This window comes from Kogia breviceps, chromosome 4, assembly GCF_026419965.1.
Source record: "Kogia breviceps isolate mKogBre1 chromosome 4, mKogBre1 haplotype 1, whole genome shotgun sequence".
Classification (NCBI taxonomy): domain Eukaryota; kingdom Metazoa; phylum Chordata; class Mammalia; order Artiodactyla; family Physeteridae; genus Kogia; species Kogia breviceps.
The window spans coordinates 147,266,092-147,289,953 of NC_081313.1; the positions used below are offsets into that span (position 1 = coordinate 147,266,092).

Here is a 23,862-nt window from a genome sequence, read left to right on the forward strand (position 1 = left end):
CGTGCCAAGCTCTCAGTTCTGGGCTAATGTCATCTCTGGTCCGCTCTATGGAGTGGAAGCTTTGGAGAAATGGCCAATGTGTTCCACGGTGTAGGAAGAGGGAAACTGGGAACATGACTTTCTAAATTGTGGTTAGTAATTCTAAATTACTAACCACTGTAAATGTGCCTTGAACTGTGTTTTTTTTTTTTTTTTTTTTTTTTTTGCGGTACACGGGCCTCTCACCTCTGTGGCCTCTCCCGTTGTGGAGCACAGGCTCCGGATGCGCAGGCTCAGCGGCCATGGCTCACGGGCCCAGCCGCTCCGCGGCATGTTGGATCCTCCCGGACCGGGGCACGAACCCGTGTCCCCTGCATCGGCAGGCGGACTCGCAACCACTGCACCACCAGGGAAGCCCTTGAACTGTGTTTTTTATTTTGACCAGTCAGATCAATGACTTTCCTTTTGAATGAAATGCTGCTATGTATATGAGCAGGAAAACAAAACTGGTGTAAGGAATAGATAGCTAGTGGGAAGCAGCCGCATAGCACGGGGAAATCAGCTCGGTGCTTTGTGACCACCTAGAGGGGTGGGATGGGGAGGGTGGGAGGGAGGGAGATGCAAGAGGGAAGAGATATGGGGACATATGTATACATATAACTGATTTACTTTGTTATAAAGCAGAAACTATCACACCATTGTAAAGCAATTATACTCCAATAAAGATGTTTTAAAAAACTGGTAGAAGGAGATAGAGAGACTGGGAGTCTTATTTTCCCACCAATTAACTTTTCCTCTGACCATGCATGACCTTCCCTTTGAGTCTCCTCGACCTTGCGGATGATCGCAACCCCTTGGGTTGGGTGATGGCAACCCCATCTTCGCTAGAACCTCTGTAGTTAACTTTGATTTTTCCCACTCTGTCTATCCATCCCATGTGTGCAGTCAGACATTTGATCTTGGACTTTTACTGACAAAATATGCTTGAATGTAAGCATTTCTTTTCACTCCCACTGCTACTGCTATTGTCACTGCCTTAACTAGGGCTTTATCTTTAAGTTCTTTATATAAATATATAAATGTCTATATATAAATAAAATATACAAATAAATAAAATATAATATTATTTCTGATGGTTTTAAAGTCTTTTCTTGATAAAGACTTTTCCTGATAAAGATACACAGTATCTTATATAAATATTTTTGTATTATCTGTTCTTTTCTTAAAATTTTTGTCATATGATTCTATCTCTTGGTATGTCTAGAACTTTTTGATTGAAGGCTGTCTATTTTATTTGGCATTTTTTGTTTTTCTCAGTGGAAACGTTGTTTTGCTTCAAACTATTTTATTTTACCTGGCAGTAACAAATCTTCAAATTACAATTTTTTAAATGCTTTCAAATATCAATACTATAGGTGTCACAAAATCTAGAAAAATTACATTTAAAAATTAACTACCGGGCTTCCCTGGTGGCGCAGTGATTGAGAGTCCGCCTGCCGATGCAGGGGACACGGGTTCGTGCCCCAGTCTGAGAAGATCCCACAGGCTGCGGAGCGGCTGGGCCCGTGAGCCGTGGCCGCTGAGCCTGCGCATCTGGAGCCTGTGCTCTGCAACGGGAGAGGCCACAACAGTGAGAGGCCCGCGTACCGCACAAAACAAAAAAAAGTTAACTACTGCCAGATGTGTCTGTATAAAACTTTTCCCCACTCTTTTAGCTATAAATTCTTTTTTTTTTCTTTTTGTGATATGCGGGCCTCTCACAGTTGTGGCCTCTCCCGCCGCGGAGCACAGGCTCTGAACGCGCAGGCTCAGTGGCCGTGGCTCACGGGCCCAGCCACTCCGCGGAATGTGGGATCTTCCCAGACCGGGGCACGAACCCGTGTCCCCTGCATCGGCAGGCGGATTCCCAACCACTGCACCACCAGGGAAGCCCTAGCTATAAATTCTTTTACTGCCTCCTCATATGACAATTTATGTATTTTAGAAATAAAACTTTAAGAAATAAACTTTGTTGTTTATAGACATAGATTACTTTTAACATGGTTGATTAGAATTTGCTTTTAGTTATTAATAGTTTAGAAAAGTTTATTTCAGCTTCACAATTTATTATTGTTAATGTCACATTAATTTTCATTGTTAACTTTGAGAAAATCTCTATGGATTACTTCCTCATAAATATTTACTATTATAAATGCATTACTGACTTCAGTACTGCTATAGGTTTGTGCATTACAGGAATTCTGATAAAATACTCATTCACACCATTCCATTACACACATTACTGATGGAGTATATTCTTTTATTTATTTAATTATTTATGGCTGTGTTGGATCTTGGTTGCTGTGTGCGGGCTTTCTCTAGTTGCAGTGAGTGGGGGCTACTCTTTGTTGTGGTGCACAGGCTTCTCACTGAGGTGGCTTCTCTTGTTGCAGAGCACGCGCTCTAGGCATTCAGGCTTCAGTAATTGTGGCTCACAGGCTCAGTAGTTGTGGCTCACGGGCTCTAGAGCGCAGGCTCTCTAGTTGTGGTGCACGGGATTAGTTGCTCCGTGGCATGTGGGATCTTCCCGGACCAGGGCTCGAACCCGTGTCCCCTGCATTGGCAGGCGACTTCTTAACCACTGTGCCACCAGGGAAGCCCCTGGAGTATATTCTTGACAGAAGAAAATTTCCGTTTTGACGAAGCATTGATGAGAACTGAATCTTTGACTTCTCTTTCACATGCCTGATGATTGAAATAATTTTCCACAGAAAAGCTTCTGGTTTTATACTTTTCAGTTCTTTTTTTTTTCTTCAAATGCACATGCTTTGAGAGCTGTGAAGTGCAAGACATGGCTGTACTGTAAGGTGGTTTTTGTCCTTATGCTTCTGTGTCTTGCGCTAGTTAAGTCAGTCGAGTAGTCAGTAAGAGTACTGGAAGTTATTCCTGTAATGGGATAGTATATAGTCAATGACATATGGTGGTGTCTGAAAATCACATAATAGCCTCACTTAAAACATCTCCTTAGCCAGATTTCAAAAAAGCCTGTGGCCATTCCAGTATGATCCAACGTAGCTGAATATGATAGAAGAAAGATTGGCAAAGAAAGAGACGCTGGTCTTACCTGATGGAAGTTAAAATATCTCACTTCTGACAATTTTGCAAAAACCTATAATTACATGAACTAATTTCTAGGGTTCTTCATAGGACCTAAAAAGCAACCCATAGAGTTGTGGAACAATAATAGAAGCTACTGTAATGAGAAGCCCATGCACCGCAACAAAGAGTAGCCCCCGCTCACCGCAACTAGAGAAAAGCCGCACGCAGCACTGAAGACCCAACGCAGACAAAATAAAAGTAAATAAATAGGGGCTTCCCTGGTGGCTCAGTGGTTGAGAGTCCGCCTGCCGACGCAGGGGACACGGGTTCATGCCCCGGTACGGGAAGATCCCACATGCCGCGGAGCGGCTGGGCCCATGAGCCATGGCCGCTGAGCCTGTGCGTCCACAGCCTGTGCTCCGCAACGGGAGAGGCCACAACAGTGAGAGGCCCGCATACCGCAAAAAAAAAAATAAAATAAATATCAAGCTCAGTCTCTAAGATTTTAGCATTATATACAATACCGGTTACTTATTACTGGTTTGGGAAGGCCAATTTAAAATTTTTCATCTTACTGTATTGAAATTCACGGCACTAATGTTTTCCACATTGACTATATGAATGATGAAGAAAATTCAATCATCTATTTCATTTCCAACTGGACAGAAAACACAATTTTAAAACGTGTTTGGACTACTACTGACTTTTGATTTCTTCTAAGGCAAGTGGATAGGTAATTTTTATTCCCTGAATAGGAGAAAAAATGGTGGAAGAAGGCAGGGTTAAGAATTAAGATTTCAAGACCGTGAGAGGTAGATGGCCAACCCAGAGTTCCTAAGGTTCGGTGCCTGTAACTGTTGCCGCTGCTTAAGCCTGTCAAAGCAGTGGTATGGCTGCTGCCCTCGTATTTGCTCCCTCTAGAAACACTCTTGCCAGTAGTGGCGGCAGCGGGACTCAATGATCCCCTTTTCTCTCTCCCTCCAGAAGCTCCAGATGGCGTCTTCCGTGGGCAACGTGGCCGACAGCACAGAGCCAACGAAACTAACCTTCCAAGGGTTAGCTGAGTTGGCACATCGAGAATATCAGGCGGGAGATTTTGAGGCAGCTGAGAGATACTGCATGCAGCTCTGGAGACAAGAGCCAGACAATACTGATGTACTTTTATTACTTTCATCTATACACTTCCAGTGTCGAAGTCTGGACAGATCTGCCCACTTTAGTACTCTGGCAATCAAACAGAACCCTCTTCTGGCAGAAGCCTATTCGAATTTGGGGAATGTGTACAGAGAAGGAAGGCAGTTGCAGGAAGCAATTGAGCATTACCGGTATGCAGTGCATCTCAAGCCAGATTTCATCGATGGTTATATTAACCTGGCAGCCGCTTTGGTAGCAGCAGGTGACTTGGAAGGGGCAGCACAAGCTTACGTCTCTGCTCTTCAGTGCAATCCTGATTTGTACTGTGTTCTCAGTGACCTGGGGAACCTGCTCAAAGCCCTGGGTCGCTTGGAAGAAGCCAAGGCATGTTATCTGAAAGCAATTGAGACGCAACCGAACTTTGCAGTAACTTGGAGTAATCTTGGCTGTGTTTTCAATGCACAAGGGGAGATTTGGCTTGCAATTCATCACTTTGAAAAGGCTGTCACCCTTGACCCCCATTTTCTGGATGCTTATATCAATTTAGGAAATGCCTTCAAAGAGGCACGGATTTTTGACAGAGCTGTGGCAGCTTACCTTTTTGCTCTAAGCTTGAGCCCAAATCATGCAGGGGTACATGGCAACCTGGCTTATGCATACTATGAGCAAGGCCTGATAGATCTGGCAATAGACACCTACAGGCGAGCTATTGAATTGCAACCCCATTTCCCTGATGCTTACTGCAACCTAGCCAATGCTCTCAAAGAGAAGGGCAGTGGTGCCGAAGCAGAAGATTGTTATAATACAGCTCTCGGGCTGTGCCCCACCCATGCAGACTCTCTGAATAACCTAGCCAATATCAAAAGAGAACAGGGAAACATTGAAGAGGCACTTCGCTTGTATCATAAAGCCTTAGAAGTCTTCCCAGAGTTTGCTGTTGCCCATTCAAATTTAGCAAGTGTATTGAAGCAGCAGGGACAACTGCAGGAAGCTCTGATGCATTATCAGGAGGCTATTCGAATCAGTCCTACCTTTTCTGAGGCCTACTATAATATGGGAAACACTCTAATGGAGATGCAGGATGTCCAGGGAGCCTTGCAGTGTTATATTCGTGCCATTCAGATTAACCCTGCATTTGTGGATGCCCACAGCAATCTGGCTGCCATTCACAAGGATTCATGGAATATTCCAGAAGCAATTGCTTCTTATCGCACCGCTCTGAAACTTCAACCTGATTTACCTGACGCTTATTGTAATTTGGCTCATTGCCTGCAGCTTGTCTGTGATTGGACAGACTATGATGAGCGAATGAAGAAGTTGGTCGGCATTGTGGCTGACCAGTTAGAGAAGAACAGGTTGCCTTCCGTGCAACCTCATCATAGTATGCTGTATCCTCTTTCTCATGGCTTCAGAAAGGCTATTGCTGAGAGGCATGGGAACGCCTGCTTGGATAATATAAATGTCCTTCACAAACCACCGTATGAACATCCAAAAGACTTGCGGCTCAGTGGTGGCCGACTGCGTGTAGGATACGTGAGTTCTGACTTTGGGAATCATCCTACTTCTCATCTTATGCAGTCTATTCCAGGCATGCACAACTCTGACAAATTTGAGGTATTCTGTTATGCCCTGAGCCCAGATGATGGCACAAACTTCCGAGTGAAGGTGATGTCAGAAGCCCATCATTTCATTGATCTTTCTCAGATTCCATGCGATGGAAAAGCAGCTGATCGCATCCATCAAGATGGTATACACATCCTTGTAAATATGAATGGTTATACCAGGGGTGCTCGAAATGAACTCTTTGCTCTCAGGCCAGCTCCTATTCAGGCAATGTGGCTGGGGTACCCTGGGACTAGTGGCGCGCTTTTCATGGATTATATCATCACTGATCAGGAAACTTCACCTGCTGAAGTTGCTGAGCAGTATTCTGAGAAACTGGCTTATATGCCCCGTACTTTCTTTATTGGTGATCACGCTAATATGTTCCCTCACCTGAAGAAAAAAGCGGTCATCGATTTTAAGTCCAATGGGCACATTTATGACAATCGGATTGTGCTGAATGGCATCGACCTCAAAGCATTTCTTGATAGTCTACCAGATGTGAAAGTAGTCAAGATGAAATGTCCTGATGGAGAAGACAACACAGACAGCAGTAATACGGCTCTTAATATGCCTGTCATTTCTATGAATTCTATTGCAGAAGCAGTTATTGACATGATTAACAGAGGACAAATTCAGATAACAATTAATGGATTCAGTATTAGCAATGGACTGGCAACTCCCCAGATCAACAATAAGGCTGCCACTGGAGAGGAGGTTCCCCGTACCATTATTGTAACCACACGTTCTCAGTACGGGTTACCGGAAGATGCCATTGTGTACTGTAACTTTAATCAGTTATATAAAATTGACCCATCTACTTTGAAGATGTGGGCAAGCATTCTGAAGCGTGTTCCCAATAGTGTACTGTGGCTGTTGCGTTTTCCAGCGCTAGGAGAACCTAATATTCAACGGTACGCACAAAATCTGGGCCTTCCCCAGAACCGTATCATCTTTTCACCTGTTGCTCCTAAAGAGGAACATGTTCGCAGAGGCCAGCTGGCTGATGTCTGCTTGGACACTCCACTCTGTAATGGACACACCACAGGGATGGATGTCCTTTGGGCAGGGACACCCATGGTGACTATGCCAGGAGAGACTCTCGCTTCCCGAGTTGCAGCTTCCCAGCTCACTTGTTTAGGCTGTCCTGAGCTTATTGCTAAAAATAGACAAGACTATGAAGACATAGCTGTGAAACTGGGAACTGACCTAGAATACCTGAAGAAAATTCGTGGCAAATTCTGGAAGCAGAGAATATCTAGCCCTCTGTTCAACACCAAACAATACACAATGGAACTAGAGCAGCTCTATCTACAGATGTGGGAGCATTATGCAGCTGGCAACAAACCTGATCACATGATGAAGCCTGTTGAAGTCACTGAGTCGGCCTAAGTAATGACTGTGTGCATGGGAGGATTACCCCTGTACGTCAGCCTCAACGTTCCGGGGGAAGGGAACTACTTTTTACTTCTCTGTACAACTTTTTACTTCTCTGTGCAACACCCGTGTTGCACATGGGTGACAGACAATGATAAGAAATAGCACAGCCTTGTAGCATAGCCTCCTTGCTTCCTGCATGATCATGATAGGGAGAGACACAAGAGATGCGAAGCTGCTGTTCCGCAAGGAGTCTCCAGAGAACTTTGCAGCGGCCAAGTGTTGCGTACGTCTGGGAGGTCTCATCTCCCTTGGTCTTCCATGGGATGGATGGTAAGTGTGGAAGGGAGATAGAGATTGCCCAGCCGTTTGTGATTATCAGGGATTGATTGAGTCTTCTGAATTATTTTTTTCTTATATTTTGGGTATTGGAGCTTTTAAAAATGTTTGGTTTCAGGTATTTTTCTTCATGTGAAGTGTATATGATTCTCTTGAGATAAGGTTTTAAGCTAAAATATTCCTTGTTTTAGTTTCTGAGCTCTACAGATAAATGGGGACTTTGCTGGTGTAGTCTTTTTATAGGTTTTATAAACCACTTGAGCCTAGATCAGTGATTTTAGTGTCTGGCATAATGTTTGGAACTATCGGTGCTCTGTTGGTTTCTAGATGATGGCTTAAATTCTTTTTCTGGTCCGTTTCCTTCTTCCCTTCTCCCCACGTTAAAAATTGTCCTGTAACTTGGCTAACAAAAAAACAAGTCTCATTCAAAACCTCCCAGAGTGTTTCTCTTAAACACAACGTCTGGTGCCAAGTGAAGAATCTTAGGAGTGATGAGTAATTATGAAGGGCGCAGTGGTGGTACTGTCACCGATGATAATAATAATGGATTTGGGGCCTAGAGTTTTGACCTGTTTCACCAGTGTTTTACCGTTCACTGCCCCTGTATGCTGCCTCCAAAAGTGACAGTGTGTGGTAAGATTTTTACTTTCATTTCTAAAGTTTGTTTTTTTTAAGTGAGTCCTGTTCTTCCTTTTTCTTTCAGCAGAAATGAAATCCCAGGTAAGTTTAAGTATTCAACTATTTGATCGGTAAGTCACAGTTATCTCCAGTACATTAAATAACTGGCACCAAAAAACATGTTATAGGTAAAAAGCTCTGAAGGACCAGCTCTGTATATGATAATCATGTTTCAGAACTTTTAGGGTATTATATATAATAACTTGTCTTCTGGACGTGGTCTTGAAGTCTTTATGGATTCAGCCTCAGTAGTAGCAAACTGCACTGCTACTTGGTTTGGAGTACAAATTAGACTTTAGCCCTCCTGGAGGTTGCGTTTTTGGTATTGAAAACCATAGGAATGAAATTATTGTATTTCAACAAAGATCGAGGGCTTGAGGCTTAAACAAGCCAACATATGAATATATGTTTTTGTCTTGCTGTACTGCACATATGCTGTCTGGTAACAGATACTTTTTCTGCTAGTATTGCGCAAGATTTTGTCTTTTCAAGGAGCTGAGGCAGTGCACCTGTTCTGTAGTTGCAGCTGTTGCCTGAATGTATCCTAGCTGACAAATTATTGATTAATCAGAACTTGAATCTCTGAAAGATTTGTACTGTGATCCAAAATCTGAGCAAGGAGTCTCAAATGTAATTCTTAAACAGAATTACATGTTAATGAACCATTTAACAGTGTAAATGAAGGAACATCAGTGTAGGGATTTCTTTTAATTTATTTTTTACCTGCTTGAAATATCAGTTAAAGGTTGCCAGCTTGGTTGCAGATGAACGGACGTTTGAAGTTCACCAAACTACTTAATGTGGAATAGGATAATAGGCTTCCAACGCCCTCAAGGCTGTGACCTTGCAGCCATTTTACACAGCACATCATCCTCCTATAGGGATGAACCTTTCCCCTGGCCCGAAAAGTAGCCGCTCTGGTTGAAGCTTTGCTTATTGTAACAGGGTTTTGTTTCCAGGTAACATGTCTGTGGAAGACTTAATTCTGCATAGAGATATAGATATTACTGGAAACTAATTGTTTTTTCTATTATACTCTGCTTCATCAAAAAAGTAAAACATTTAAATTGTGCTCCCGAAATTCAGATGTTCTCTTGCAATCTTTAAACAATACATGAATGATTTGCCCTTAAAAAAAAGAATTAAGCGGTTAAGCTGTTGGTCCCAAATCGGACAAATTATCCTTATACCTCCTGTCAATATTGTTAACAGAGACTGTTATTTTATTAATCCTTATGATCCCGTGATTCTTTCATGTTTCAGGGCACAGCAGGTGAGAGAGTGGATTTGTTAAGCTGGGTGGGTTTATCCTTCTATTATGCGTTCATTCAGTTTCATGTTCATCTACTTATTGTACACATACGGCAATAGAAGCTGCTAAAGCAATCATTGCTATTCTGCAAAACAACAAGGCACAGAAGCAGTTGTCTTATTTCTGAGATTTCTCCTCCCAGGATTATGATGATTAAAGATCCTTTCCCCCCACTCCCTGGAGAAGACAAGGGGCTGCTCGCTGGAGGTTTCTTAATGACTTGGGGAAAGGCTCAGATATCCCCCCATTATGGTAATCCACCCCAGGGACAAACCACACAAGAATATTATGAATTTATTTTATTTTTCTGTCCTTGCAAAGGTAATACTCAGCTCATTAGAAAATGAAAACTATACTGTCAAATTTCAGAATTACATGGATGAAGAAAATCACCAAAGCGGCATCATATCACGTGCGTTATAGTTGTACTGACTATACTGACTATATTAACTATATTGTGTTAACAATATATTGTATCACTATATATTGAAAAGGCAAAGTGCTGTAACTTATTTCAGAGAAAATACTTATGTTGGCAGACCCCAAATTGTACATTGTAGACGGGTCCTAGGAAAAGATTTAATTCATAGTGGACAAGACGTGAGCTTCTGTTTTCAGCCACGTGCTATTTCAAGAATTAAACATCATGAATAATACAGGATATAAGAGGAATGGTCTAAAGAAGGAAAAGCACATTTTGATTAGGAAAGAGAATTTAAGGCTTAAGTCTTTTTTTTAAGGAAAACTGCCTTTTTACTATGAGATAAGAAAATTGTTTCCTTCTTTTCTTCCTTGCTTTCTTCTTCTTCTTCTTTTTAACCTTTTAAAAAAATTTTTGGATATTTGACCTCTAAGCTGAGATGACTGAAAATGCCTCCTCTGGGCGTCAACTTTTTGAAAGACTTTTTCCCCCTCCCTAAGGGCTATTTGCCTCTTGGAGGCATTGTCTACATTAGTCACCAAGAGGCAAGCATTTGTCCTTGCACGAAATGCTGACATCTCCTGATAAGAGGGAAGCTGCAAAGTAGAAGAATTGAAGGTCAATATGTTGATATTGGTCTCAAGCACATTGATGTACATTTGTGAATTGGGGAAGGGGAGTGAAGCTTGAGAGTGGGCCAGTGGGGAGGGGTAAATATTTTGTGATGCTGTCTACCTATGGGCTTAGAAAGTTTACAGCTGCATTAGGAGGACAAGCATTACCATTAGCATGAAAAGCAGGGCAGACCTCAGTTGCAAAAGCTTCTAGCCATACACATAGGGCAATACGTAAATGATACACCTTATTGCATTCACCCACTCACCGTCCCCTGTTCACGCTAATTGGAAATTTCAATCCATTTCAGAGAAGTACTACAACTATCAATCATTTTCCCTGGCACGAATCTTCCAGGAAGAAGAAAATGAAATACACCTAGCCACGGAGCTCACGCACTAGCCCATGTGTCTTAGATTTAATATCTGATTGCTAGCTGGCTTGAAGCCAAGAGGTGGTTCACAAAGTTGCTGCACATTAGAATCACCTGGGGGCCTCTGAGACCTCCCCGTGCCAGGCTCCTCCCTACACCTCCTGAATCCAAATCTCTGGGGCTGGGACCCAGACGCCAATGTTTTTCTTAAAAGCTCTTTAGGGAATTCAAATGAGCAGCAAAGCTTGAGAACCAGCCCAATGAGGGGAACAAACTGATTTCACACAGATAAAGTGGGGCAATTCATATGTTAAGAGAACGTGAATATATGTGTGTGTATATATATATATATATATTTCTTTTTTTCTCATAATTCTGTTTGTGTTTCAAATAGGCTGTTTTTTTCTTCTGCAAAAAGCTTTATTGTTTCCATTTGGTCCAAGGCTTGGGAGAGGGCTCCAGGGCGGTTACAAAGCTGCCTCGTGGCTGCAGAGCGGGGCTTCAGGCGGAAGCTGTGACGCCAGAGGGGCTCCTCAGAGGCCGCTGGACTTCAGAGACTCCTGTTTGTGCTCGAGGGTGAGCCTTTCAAAGAGATGCTCGCCCAGCACAACCTGCGGACCAGCCAGCCTGCGGAGCTTGGTCAGGTAGGTGGTCGCCCATCTTCTTGATGAGTTTCACCTGCTCCTCCAGGAAGCGGCTCTCCAGGAAGTCACAGAGGTGGGAGTCCGCGCGGGCAGAGCCCAGGGCGCGCAGATCCCATAGTGCCTGGTTCAGGTTCTTCTCCCTAAGAATGGCGGCTTCCACAGCGTCCTGGGTTCTACCCCGCTCATGTTGAGAAGGCTTCCGCGCATCCTGGAAGAGGGCGCGGCCGCAGCACTGGTTTTGCATTTTCAAGAGGCGCTGGGCGCCCTCGCACTCCTCCTCAGCCAGTTGGCGCCAAATGTGGCCCACACTGTCCAGAGTCCCATTGCTGCTGTCGAAACAGAAGCTCAGAGAGAGGTAAGTGTCCACAGATGCAGGCTGAACAGGCGGTGGACAGCGGCCTCCACCTCGATGGAATAATTCTGAGGAAGCTGGGAACTTGTGGTTGATCAGTGACAAGGATTTAAGCTCACAAAACGGTGTTGGCCTGTCCTGGAGGCTGAGCATAGGTGAGTGGCTGATTCTAAAGGTTGCAACTGGAAGAAAGGTAGGAGGGTGGTCGGGGGCTGGAGCAAGGAGCGTCCCTGGGTCTGTTCATTGCAAACACCGTTGAAGCAAAAGACAGCTGTGCAGGACCGCCGAGCGCACTGCCTCAAATAGGCTTCGATATAAATGAACAAGAAGTCCAAGCAAGGACAAAACTTACCCTTCCCCCCACCAGAATAGCTGGCGATACTAGAATCTAGATCTGGGGAGGGATTCTTCCGTTACTTTCTTAACATTCCAAGCCAGTAGAGCAGTGGTTCTCAAAGTATGGTCCCCTTGTAAGCAAGCAGTACCCTATGGGGCCTTCCTAGGACAGACCCATCCCCCATATCCTCTGCTGTAGTTCCTCTCTGAAGTACTCAGACAATAGTATCTCAGGCATATTTCTTGGGTTTTCAGATGCTAAAAACCACCACCCAATGGAAGAAATTAACTCCTTGATGATCATGAGCACGTAGCCCCCAGACCTTCTGGCACCTAAGGATGGATAATGTTACCTGCCCTGTGGCCTCAACATCAACCAGTCAGAGGATTGTGCATGAGGTAATCACATTCCCTGGGACGTCCCTCCCTCACCTGGCCTTTAAAAATGCTTTGCTGAAATCCTTTGGAGATTTCAGGGTTTTTTGGAACACGGGCCAACCCCTCTCCTTGCTCGATGCTGCAACAAACCTGTCTCTGCTCCACACTCCAACCTTTAGGTATGTTTGGCCTCACTGTGCTTCAGACACACGAACCTGCATTCGGTGACAACCTGACCAGCTTTAGCAGCGTCCCCTGATAATGTGTTCGATATTCCAGTTTTAGGGCCCTGTCCCAGCCCTATGGAATCAGCAACTCTGGTGGGGCTCAGTGATCTCTGTTATAACAGGCCCTCCAGATGATTTTTCTTCACCTTAAAGTTTGAACATATCTGCATTGTCAGCTGGCCAAAGCGTCCACCAGCAGGGGAAGGGGAGCGGCGCCTGGAAAAGATCGGGACCAGCCAAGGCAAGTCCAGCAGCATGTGCCGTGGTAGTCACGGAGAACGCCTTTGCTCCACTGGTTGGCACAGACTAGTATCTGGGAGCACTGGCAGGGTTATGGAGGATGCTTTACATGTCAATGTAGAGTGACCGCTGTCCTGGTTTGCCAGGGACTTCCCCTATGTGAGCACTTAAAATCTCATCCCGGCAAAGCCCTTAGCCCTGGGTTTGAAAAACTTAGGCAATAACATGAAATTTAGGGGAAACAGGATCTAGCTTCTGGGCAAGTCACAAGTGCTAATTAAAGCTAAGCAAGTATGGACAACATCTAGCCTTGTTTGCCCCTTTGTGGGGAGGTAAATCTGATTGGGTGAAAGGACTTATTGTTAAGAAATCTTTGTGGAAACATCCCCTTCTGCTTAGTCCACTGGTTCTCAGTTCTGGCTAGACATTGGCGTCGTCTGGGGAGATTTAAAATGATTGTATTGCTCTAGCATGACCAACCGTCGGTGTGAGGGTTTGTAAAAAGTGCTTCAGATGATTCTAATGTGCAGCCAAATTTAGGTGACACCGCTTAAGCTTTTGAACCGCGGCTACATATTTTCACCTCATCTTCCTGTGAGAATATCCAACAGTAGCTGAGGTTTGTGTTGTTTTCTTTTTCTTTTTTTCACTGTCTTATAAGATTTACTGTCTTAAATAAGATTGAATGTACAGAAAATCCTGCTAGTCGATCTGGTATAGCTGGATACTTAGAATAATAGCGTTAAGATATATACCATTTAAGTATTGTGACTGGCCTTTTTAAAATCAACATCTGCATTGAATTCGTAGGATCCCTTTTGAAGTTGTCATGTTGGGGAGCTATACCTCTGATCTGCTGCCATTGCTAAATATCTGGACACCTCTTATTAGGAATTGCTTTTAAAAATCTTTAGGGATTAAAACCAAGATTGCTGTATTATTTGTCCTGGGACCACAAAAGCCTCACAGAGTTCCCCCGCTGTACCTTCTACCCCCATCTCTAACCCTTGGCAACTTCTTATCTGTTCTCCATCGCCACAGTTTTGTTATTTTAAGAATAATAAGTAAACATAATCATCAATTACTTAATCTTCGGAGATTGGCCTTTTAAATTTTTCCCTCGGCATCATTCCCTTGAAGTTCATTTCAATTTTTGCCTATATTAATAATTTGTTCCTTTTTGTTGCTCGGTAGTATTCTATCGTAAGATTTTATCACAAATTGTTTCCACATTCATCCATTGAAAGACATTTGGGTAGTTGCCAGTTTTTGGCTATTAAAAATAAAACTGCTAGGAACATTTCTATGTAAGTTTCTGTGGGAACTTCATTAAGTTTTTGTTTCTTTTGGATAAATGCTCAAGAGTACAATTACTGCGTTGTAGGGTGAATCTACTTTTAGGATGAAAAGAGACTGTCAAGCTGTTTCTCAGAGTGGCTAAACCATTTTATTTTTCCACCAGTGATGTAATTTTTCTACGTACTCGCCAGCATTTGATATTGTCACTATACTTTAATTTTAGTTATTCTCTGATATGTCATTATGGTCTTAATTTGCATTTCCCTAATGGCTAATGATGTTGAACATCTTTTCATGTGCTTCTTTGCCATGTGTATATTCTCTTCCATGAAATGTCTGTTCCTGTCTTCTGCCTATTTTCTAGTTGGATGTTTTTAAGTTGTTTGGAGAGTTCTTTGTATATGACATATATGTATATGACAAATGACTTTGTATACAAGTCATTTGTCTCATATGGGATTTTCAAATATGTTTTCCCACTGTGTAATTTGAGTTTTCATCCACTTAAAAGGATCTTCTAGGAAGCATTTTTAACTCATTTTGATGAGATCCAGTTTATCAGTTTTTGCTTTTATTGATCATACTTTCCGTGTCAAGTCTAAGAATTATTCACCTAGTTCTAGATGCCAAAGATTTTCTCCTTTTTTTTCCCTAAAAATGTCCTGCTTTTACATTTACGATTATGATCCACTTTGATTTAGTTGTTGTGTAAGGTGTGGAGGTTTAGGTTAAGGTTCATTTTTTGTTTGTTTGTTTTTGTTGAGGGATATCCAACTGTTTCAGTACCATTTTTTGAAAAGTCTATTCTTTCTTGATAGCTTTTGCACTGCTGTCAAAAACAAGTTAAATGTATTTATGTCAGTCTATTTCTGGGTTCTCTATTCCATTCCATTGATCTATGTATCTACCCTCCATCATTACTGCAAAATCTTGAAATTGGATAGGTTAATTCCTCCCATTTGAATCTTCCTTTACAAATTGTTTTAGCTATTCTTCAGCCTCTTCTTACTATATAAATCTTAGAATAAGCTTGTCTATATCCACAGAAACCTTGAGGGCATTTAAAGAGTAATTGTGTTAAGCCTCTTAACTTGGGGAGAATTGACATCTTCATTACGTTGTGTTTTCTAATCCATGAACAAAGTATGTCTCCCTATTTGTTTGGGACTTTTCAATTTTTCTTCATCAGCATTTTGTAATTTTCAGTATACAGGTCCTATAAATGTCTTATTGGGCTTATATTTAAGTATTTATTTTGGTCAGTTGTAAATGGCATCACATATTTTTATTTAAGCTTCTACACATTTGTTATTAATATATAATTTGATAAAATTCTGTTGATTTTGTACTCTTAAAACATTGACAAACTAATATTATTTCTCCAGCTTTTTGTGTTTTCCTTGGCATTTTCTCCATTTAGATTTTCATCTCATCTTCAGATAGAGACAGTTTTACTTTTCCTTAATCAATATAATAGGATATATTACTATTCAACATTCAGTAGGATATATTCCTTCCTATTTTACATAGTAGGAATAGTCCTTTTTTCTTTTAAATAAACTTTTTAAAACTTTAACTTTTAAATTTATGTATTTATTTATTTTTGCTTTATTTTCTTACTAGTCCCTCCAGTAATATATTTAATAAAAGTGGTGAGAGCAGATATCGGTGCCTTGTTTCTGATCTGACGGAGAAAGCATTCAGTCTTTCACAGTTAAATATCATGTTGGTATAGGTTGTTTGTAGATCATCTCTATGAGTTTCAAACTATTCCTAGTTTGCTTGGAGTTTTTTTTCTTCTTTCTTTAAAATCATGAATGGGATTGGAGTTTGTCAAATTCTTTCTCTGCATTAATGGATAGGCTCACATGACTTTCCCCCCTTAATCTATAGGATATGGTGGATTACACTGTTTGATTTTCAAATACTTAACCAACTTTGCATAACTGGAATAAATACCACTTGATCATGGTATATTATTCTCTTTATATATTTCTGGATTTAATTTACTAATATTTGGCTGAGGATTTTTGCAGCCAATTCATAAAAAAAATATTGGTCTGTAGTTTTCTTCTTTCTATACTATCCCTGTCTGGTTTTGGTATCAAGGTAATACTGGCTTCATAAAATTAATTAGGAACTGTTCCCTCTACTTCTGTCTTTTATCTACTCATGTAAAATTGGTGTTAATTCTTTAAGTCTTGGGTAAAAGTGAAACATCTAAGCCTGAATATTTCTTTTGGGAGTCTTTTTTTTAAACATCTTTATTGGAGTATAACTGTTTTACAATAGTGTGTTAGTTTTTCCTTTACAACAAAGTGAATCAGTTATACATATACATATGTTCCCATATCTCTTCCCTCTTGCATCACCCTCTCTCCCACCCTCCCTATCCCACCCCTCTAGGTGGTCACAAAGCACAGAGGTGATCTCTTTTGGGAGTTTTTAAATGAAAAATCAGTGTTTCAAATGGTTACAGGAAAATTGAGATTATCTATTTCATCTTGGCTGAGTTTTGGTAGTTTGGGGTGTAGAAGCATTGGTCCATTTCATCTACATTTTTGAATATATAGTGTAGACTTGTTCATAATAACTTGTCCCTTATTAACCTGCACGATATGTCATGGTATCCCTGGTTGCATTTCTGATATATGTGATTTGTGCCATCTCTCTTTTTATCTTTATCAGTCTTGCTAGATGTTTATTGATTAGATTGTTTATTTCAAAGAACCAGCCTTTTGTTTCACTGATTTTCCCCTCTATTTCGATGTTTTCAGTTTCATGGATTTCTGTCTCATCTTTATTATTTCCTTCTTTCTGCTTGTTGAGTGTTTTTCCTCTTCCTTTTATACTATTTTAATATAGAAAATTAGATTATTGCTTTGAAATATTTCCTTTCCCAATTTAGTGCTATAGACTCCTCTTTCAGCATTGCTTTCACTTCATTCCACAAACTTTGATCTGTTATATCTCCATTTTCTTTTATTCTATGCATTAAATAATTTTTCCTTGATGCTGTCTTTTTCACCCAGGAGCTATGTGGAATTGTGATGTTTAGCTTTCATGTGATTGAAGATTTTCCTGTTGTCTTTCTGTTACTGATTTGTAGTCTGATTCCATTATGGCTAGAGAACATACTCTCTATGATTTTAATTCTTTTAATTCTACTCATGTTTTTTTATCGCCCAGTATATGGTATATGAGTGACTGTTCCACGGACACTTGAATATGTATTCTGTTCTTATTGAGTGTGTTCTTCAAACATCAGTTATATCCTGCTGATTGACAATGTTTTCATTTTTTCCATATCCTTGCTGATTTTTCTCTCTGATAGTTCTATAAATTGCTGTGTTGAAGTCTCAAATAATAATTGTGGATTTAAAATTTTCTCCTTTTACCTTTTTCAGTGTTTGCTTCATGTATTTTGAAGTTCTGTTGTTTGGTGCACACACATTTAGTATCACTAGGTCATCTATGGATTATTCCTGTTATCTTTATGTAATGACCCTCTGCCCCCAATAATTTCCTTTGCTCTGAAATCTACTTTATCTGATATCAATATAGCCATTCCTGCTTTTTCTGATTAACGTTCACATGATATATCATTTTCATCCTTTTACTTTGAACTACCTATATCATGATGTTTAAAGTAAGCTTCTTATAGACAGTATATAGTTGCAACATGCTTGTGATTTTTTAATCTACTCTTCCAATCTCTGTCTTTGATTTGGTTATTTGGATCATTTACAGTTAATGTAATTATTGCTATGTTAAAGATTAGGTCTACCATTTTATTTTTTGTTTTGTCTTTTACCTTAGTTTCTCAATCCTGTCTGTCTCTTATTTTGCCTTCTTGTGGGTGACTTAAACATTTTTTAGTAAGTCCATTTTAATTTAATTTATTTATAATCATTTGTGTATGCTGTTTGCATAGTTTTCTTAGTGCTTGCTTTTGGCATTACACTATACATATGTAACTTACCATAGCCTACTGGAATCAGTGTTTTATTACTTCAAGTGAAGTTTCAAAATTTTACTTCCCTTTAGGTCTCTTAATATTCCCCAGGGGTTTTTTTTTTTTTTTTTTTTTTTTTTTCTGGTACGCGGGCCTCTCACTGTTGTGGCTTCTCCCATTGTGGAGCACAGGCTCCAGACACGCAGGCTTAGCGGCCATGGCTCATGGGCCCAGCTGCTCGCCGGCATGTGGGATCTTCCCGGACGGGGGCACGAACCCGTATCCCCTGCATCTGCAGGCAGACTCTCAACCACTGCGCCACCAGGGAAGCCCCCTGGCAGGCGGATTCTTAACCACTGCGCCACCAGGGAAGTCCCTGGATTTCAGCTTTGAACTGCTCTCTCTGGGAAAGATTTGCTCTTTGTACAGTTATTCTAACAGTTCATCCACTCCTCAGTATTCAATAGGAGCCGTGGACATCGCTTAGAAAGACAAAACTTCATTGAAGACCTTCAGAATGGTCCCATCAGAAAGTAAGTTGCATATTATATGTGATATTTGTGGTTAGGAAGATCTATTCTTATATCATTTAAGTTGCACATATCCCTTCTTCTTGTACCTTGCTCGAGGAAACCTAAACAAATAGGAATGGGGGGGCGGATGGAATTGTTATTTTCACGGGCCAAAATATAGTCCTAAATTGGCTACTGAATTTGCAGACCAGTAATATTTTGTGGAAACATTCTGTTTGAGGAATCGGGATTCCAGTGTATCCAGAGCAAGTGGTTTTGAAGACTCAGAGCACATGATGGAACCAGTTCACACAGCTAATAATTCTGTTAACCAAGGACCGAAGTATAACCTACCTCGGACGCCAGGTTACCTAACATCTCAGCATTTCCATACCCAGACCCAAGATTTGCAGCAATCAGAAAGGTATCTCTGCTTTCCCTTTTTCTAGAATTGAAATAGAAATTAATACTATAAATTAGTGCAAACACATTATACTGTGAAGAACTGGTGTTTTCTTGCTGATCAGTGTCAACCAGGAGGTATTGTATGTTCCATAGTTTGCATTTAGGGCTGGAAAATCAAGTGTAGGAGGGGGAATAGGTGATTTTTCAGAGGCAGTTGGGAAGAGGACTTAGAAATTTTCATTGATTCTGAAACTTAGTTTAAACCAATAATTTGATGTGAGTGTCAGAAAGGATCTTACATTCTTAGGCTGCATTAATAGTGGTATAGTCTTCAGAATAAAGAAGGTTGCTTTATTTAAAGAGTAAATACAAATTATAGGGAAAATGGTAAAATTCCAGTAGAGAAACTTGCAAAGGGGTTGAACACATAAATCACAAACATACTTTTACTTGGGAAACAGGAAAAACCTCAATACAATTAAAACAACAACAGTGTTTGCTATTTGGCTATTAATTTAGCAAGTGTTTGACAAGGTAGTCCAGTGTATTGATTGTCCGGCTGGACCTGGGTGTGCTTCCTGGCTCTGCTGTTCACCCTGTACGTGGTCTTGAGTAAGATCTCTAAATTCCTATTTTCTTACCAGTTAGATGGAAATGTTAATAATATTATAAGTAAAATGTTAATAACATATACCTTGGGATTGTTGTTGATTATTACATGAGTTAATAAAGTACTTTAGCACATTGTAAACTTTCAGTTTTCAAAAAGATGTTTGGCATTTTTAGCAGATGTAAACATTTCAAACAGGTGTTGCTTATGTTGCCAGGGCCGCTGAAAAATGATATAGCCCTTTTGAAACATAACTGTAATAGCCATAAAAATGTTCATACCTAGTAATTCCGCCATGAGGTTACAGAAATACTTAAAAATATGGAAAAATCTACATGCATTTAATCATTCAGCACATTCCTCAAACTCCCTACTATGTATCAGACCCTGGACTAGGGGCTTCGGATACAGTTGTATATGTTCTGGGATGTTAATCCCAGCATTTTTTACAGTAGTGGAAAAATTGGTAGCAGTTTGCATTTCTAACGATGAAGAATAGCTAAGTAAATTATTATATCCATAGTATGATATTTTATAAAGCCATTGAAAGTGATAGCTTACTTATGATAAGTGAAAATAATAGGTTATGATTCAGCAGTCTAAAAAAGATGCTAGGGGGAAAAAGACCAAAAGTAAATATTAACCAGTTTACTTAGATTAAGTGGGATTGAGGGGTTTTGGGGGGTGTTTACTTTTCTCAGATTTCCAAATTTTCTTTTGTATGATTATATTAGATTTACTGATGTTGCTTTTGAGACAATTAAATTTTAACTTTCCAAGTTTGTTGCATGTGCCATGGTTAGAATTTCTACATGTTATAATTAATTTATATATGTATTTAGTTACAAAGTGAAATTAGGCTCCTGGTTTCAAAAATAAATAGCTTATTCTGTTTCCTGTCAACCTTGCCACACTTGGAGAGAATTTATCTGATTAGAATAGTATGCGCATTTATCTCTATAGGGAAAGGTGGAAAGGCTTCTGGGAACCTACAGTGTGCCGAGGCATTGTGGTGGGTAACTGAAGTATAGCATCTTAATTTACCTTCAAAACAATCCATGAAGATGGAAGGTATTATTAGCTCTATTTTATAAAGAACTACAAAATCCAAAATTAAGCAATTTTATCTGCTAAAATCACACAGGTAGACAACAGTAGAACCAGAGTATCTATGTATAATTTTATAAAACTTGTTATGTATATTGATGAAAACGAATAATGGTGTATTACTTTTGTTTAAGAAAATTTTCACAGAATCAGAACATTTACCAGAGAGGCCATGTTCCTCCTCCTGGTCCCCACGGAGAGGACCGTTTACACAGGAGGTACTCTTGGAATGTAAAGCCAAATGCCAGTCAAGCAGCGCAGAACAGAAGGTGGTATCCTGGCGGTTACTACAGACTACCCTATCCGACCTCTTATAGACGGACCAAGTGACACAAGCCTACTGTGGAAACCTATCTAGATACAGAACAGGACTGAAGACAGCCAGAGTGACTTTTTATAAGATCAGGTCAAATGAGGTTTATAATCTCTTTTAGTGCTCCCTTATGTGTTTGAGCTTAAGGAAAAATTATGTTCATACTTAGCTCGGCTGATAAATTTGCAGTATTTACAACAGTGAAGGAAATAATCTGTCATTCCGGTCTTAAATTTTTTTAAAGGAGGATGATATTTTAGAACTGATAAAAAGTAATAAAGAGCATCCCTTGTAAATTATTTTTTAAAATTCTATCTTCCTCTTCTGGTGTATTTCCTTCTGAATAGACTTGTAATGTTAGTGTTGTGTGTGCAGAAAATTTTTAGTGTTTTTGTCATGTTCTGTTATTACCCAATCATCAGGGTATCTTCACCCCTCTCAAAAAAACTGTTCAAGATTTCTATTAAAATCTACCTAGGAGATAATCTCTTTAGAACCTAATCACTATTTGTAATTAGTTGTAGTAGTTTTGTGATTAGACATTTGTTTCTTTCTTTTGGCAGTCTATTGTTGGACTTGACCAATTTCCTTTCACTGAATTGTCAGATATGCCATCTAACACTGGATAAACTTTTAGGGATTGATTGTCAATTGAGGAGAGACCAATTGACAAACGTAAATGCTCAATGCTGGGTAATTTACCTGGCAGGGTAATTGTTATGAACTGGGTGGAGCTACTCAGAAAACTTGAAAACTTCTGTAGACTATAAAGGTTGCTTGATGAACAGAATAGGGTGCGACATTTGAAGCCTGGAATATCTGGGGAGACCTGCATGGCTCCTCGTGTTGTTGCTTCTTTGGTGAACGTAACCTGCTGCAGTCTTTCTCCACTTGCCTCTCACAGCGGAATGGTGCCTTGACCTTGACTTTTTCTAAGTTGCCCCTTCTGCTAGTTTACCTCTGGAACACACAGCTGGATCACGTGGGAGCTGTTCATTATTTTTAGTTGCAGAGGAAGCCAGAAACCTTTGTTTGCTCAAGAAAGGGTCTAACTGTCATGACATCATAAGCCTTGGTAAATATTTGATGAATACTTGGGCAAGTTGGCTTCATTGTTTAAGTCTCTGATTTTGAAGCGTTGTATCATGGAAAGTCTGATACTGCATATGATAGTTGTTTTCTCTGTTCTGTGTTATAAATGAACATCCTGCGGAACCTGACCCTGAGGAAGTGCTCTAACTCAGCTACTCCCTGGTCTGTGTCTGATGAGCTCAGTCAGGTTGCTACCTTTCATCTAGGTGGTGGCTCAGAAAGTGTTTTTCTGCCCGCCACATTTAACAGAGATACAAGAGTTCTTCTTGCCAGAAGGCTGCTCTGTGGAATTGTTCCTTCACATACATTGTGAACTCTCCCTTGGAAAGATACTGGAGCAGCAAGACAACTGGTGAGGCAAAAAAAAAAAAAGCGCCACCAGGGACAGGCATGGGAGTCCAGCTAATCGAATAGTTTTAAGGAGTTCCTTGGCAAGCAGTTTCTGAGGAGGACTTTGCCAGCACAAGTGTCACCTTAAGCACTGCCACCTTTGAAAACCTTCTTTGATCGTGTTGTCCTCTCTGTCCCCATCCCATTTCATTTATCAACACAGCTTATTGAAAACCAGTCTCTGTTTGCCATCTCGTGTCTCATTTGCTCTTCAGCACACTGTGTTTCTGGCTTCTGCTCACGTCACACCACTGAAAGTCCTCTGGCTAAAGGGATGAGCAACCTTTGTGAAAGGTCTTTAGTGGTCTGTCTAAGCTTTTAAATTTTTTATTTTTATTTAAAAAAACCACAGGTTAAGTATTGGGTTGGCCCAAAAGTTTGTTTGGGTTTTTCTGCAGGATGCTACGGAAAACCCAAACGAACTTTTGGGCCAACCCAATAGTTTAAAATTCAAATAGTTCTACCGAGATTTCTGTGAAAAAGAGTAGTCTTCCCATCAGCACCCCTGCCCTATCCCCTGATTGTCACTCCCCAGGGCAATCACTTTAAGTAGTTTTGCATTATTTTCTACCCAAAGGCAACCACTTTAAGTATTTTAGCATTATTTTCTAATATTTGCCTCCATATTTAAATACTAGGCTTATATTACCACGTCTTGATTTTTCAGTTTCTGATACTATCTATTGACTTCCTACTGTGGAAGATGAGAATTTAGCTCTTTCCCATCATCTGTCCACGTACACACTTCTGTTCCCCTCATCTTTTCAGGATAGTTATTTCCCAACTTTTGGTGAAATCAGTATTCTAAGTTTATGTTATTTGCTAGGTAAGTATCATTCACCTCTGAACCATCGTGTACGAGTATGTCTCCATTCTTTACACCGTTTTCAGTTTTGTTTGCGTCTTTTCCTCTGAACCTATCACTAATTCATCCTCCAAACCTCTAACACCACTGTCACATTTCTCAGTGTGGACAGGGTAAACACATCAGATTCTTTTCTGTTTGAAATCTTTCCTGGATTGATTGGACTTGTTCTTGACCTGTTCTAGGTTGGGCACTGTTTTTAGTTTGCCAGGGCTGCCATAAAAAAGTA

General features: G+C 40.5%; 1 protein-coding gene, 1 long non-coding RNA gene and 1 pseudogene across 3 annotated transcripts in view; 2 read left to right on the forward strand and 1 right to left on the reverse strand.

The window, feature by feature from the left end:
• The window catches only part of LOC131755776 (RNA/RNP complex-1-interacting phosphatase-like), a 76,972-nt gene that overhangs the window by 25,021 nt on the left and 28,089 nt on the right, over positions 1-23,862 (reverse strand). Inside the window, exon 5 of one of the 2 annotated variants that reach the window (XM_067032161.1) lies at positions 2,249-2,904. The exons of the other annotated variant lie outside the window; for it this stretch is intronic. The gene's annotated coding sequence lies outside the window, so the exon portion shown is untranslated. Of the gene's footprint in view, positions 1-2,248; positions 2,905-23,862 lie in introns of those variants that run through there. 2 annotated transcript variants of the gene reach the window in all.
• Positions 4,047-7,508, forward strand: LOC131755442 (UDP-N-acetylglucosamine--peptide N-acetylglucosaminyltransferase 110 kDa subunit pseudogene; annotated as a pseudogene).
• Positions 18,795-21,334, forward strand: LOC136794081 (uncharacterized). Its single transcript, XR_010840376.1, has 3 exons — positions 18,795-18,872; positions 19,093-19,275; positions 21,108-21,334. It is a non-coding gene; the product is annotated as an uncharacterized lncRNA (long non-coding RNA).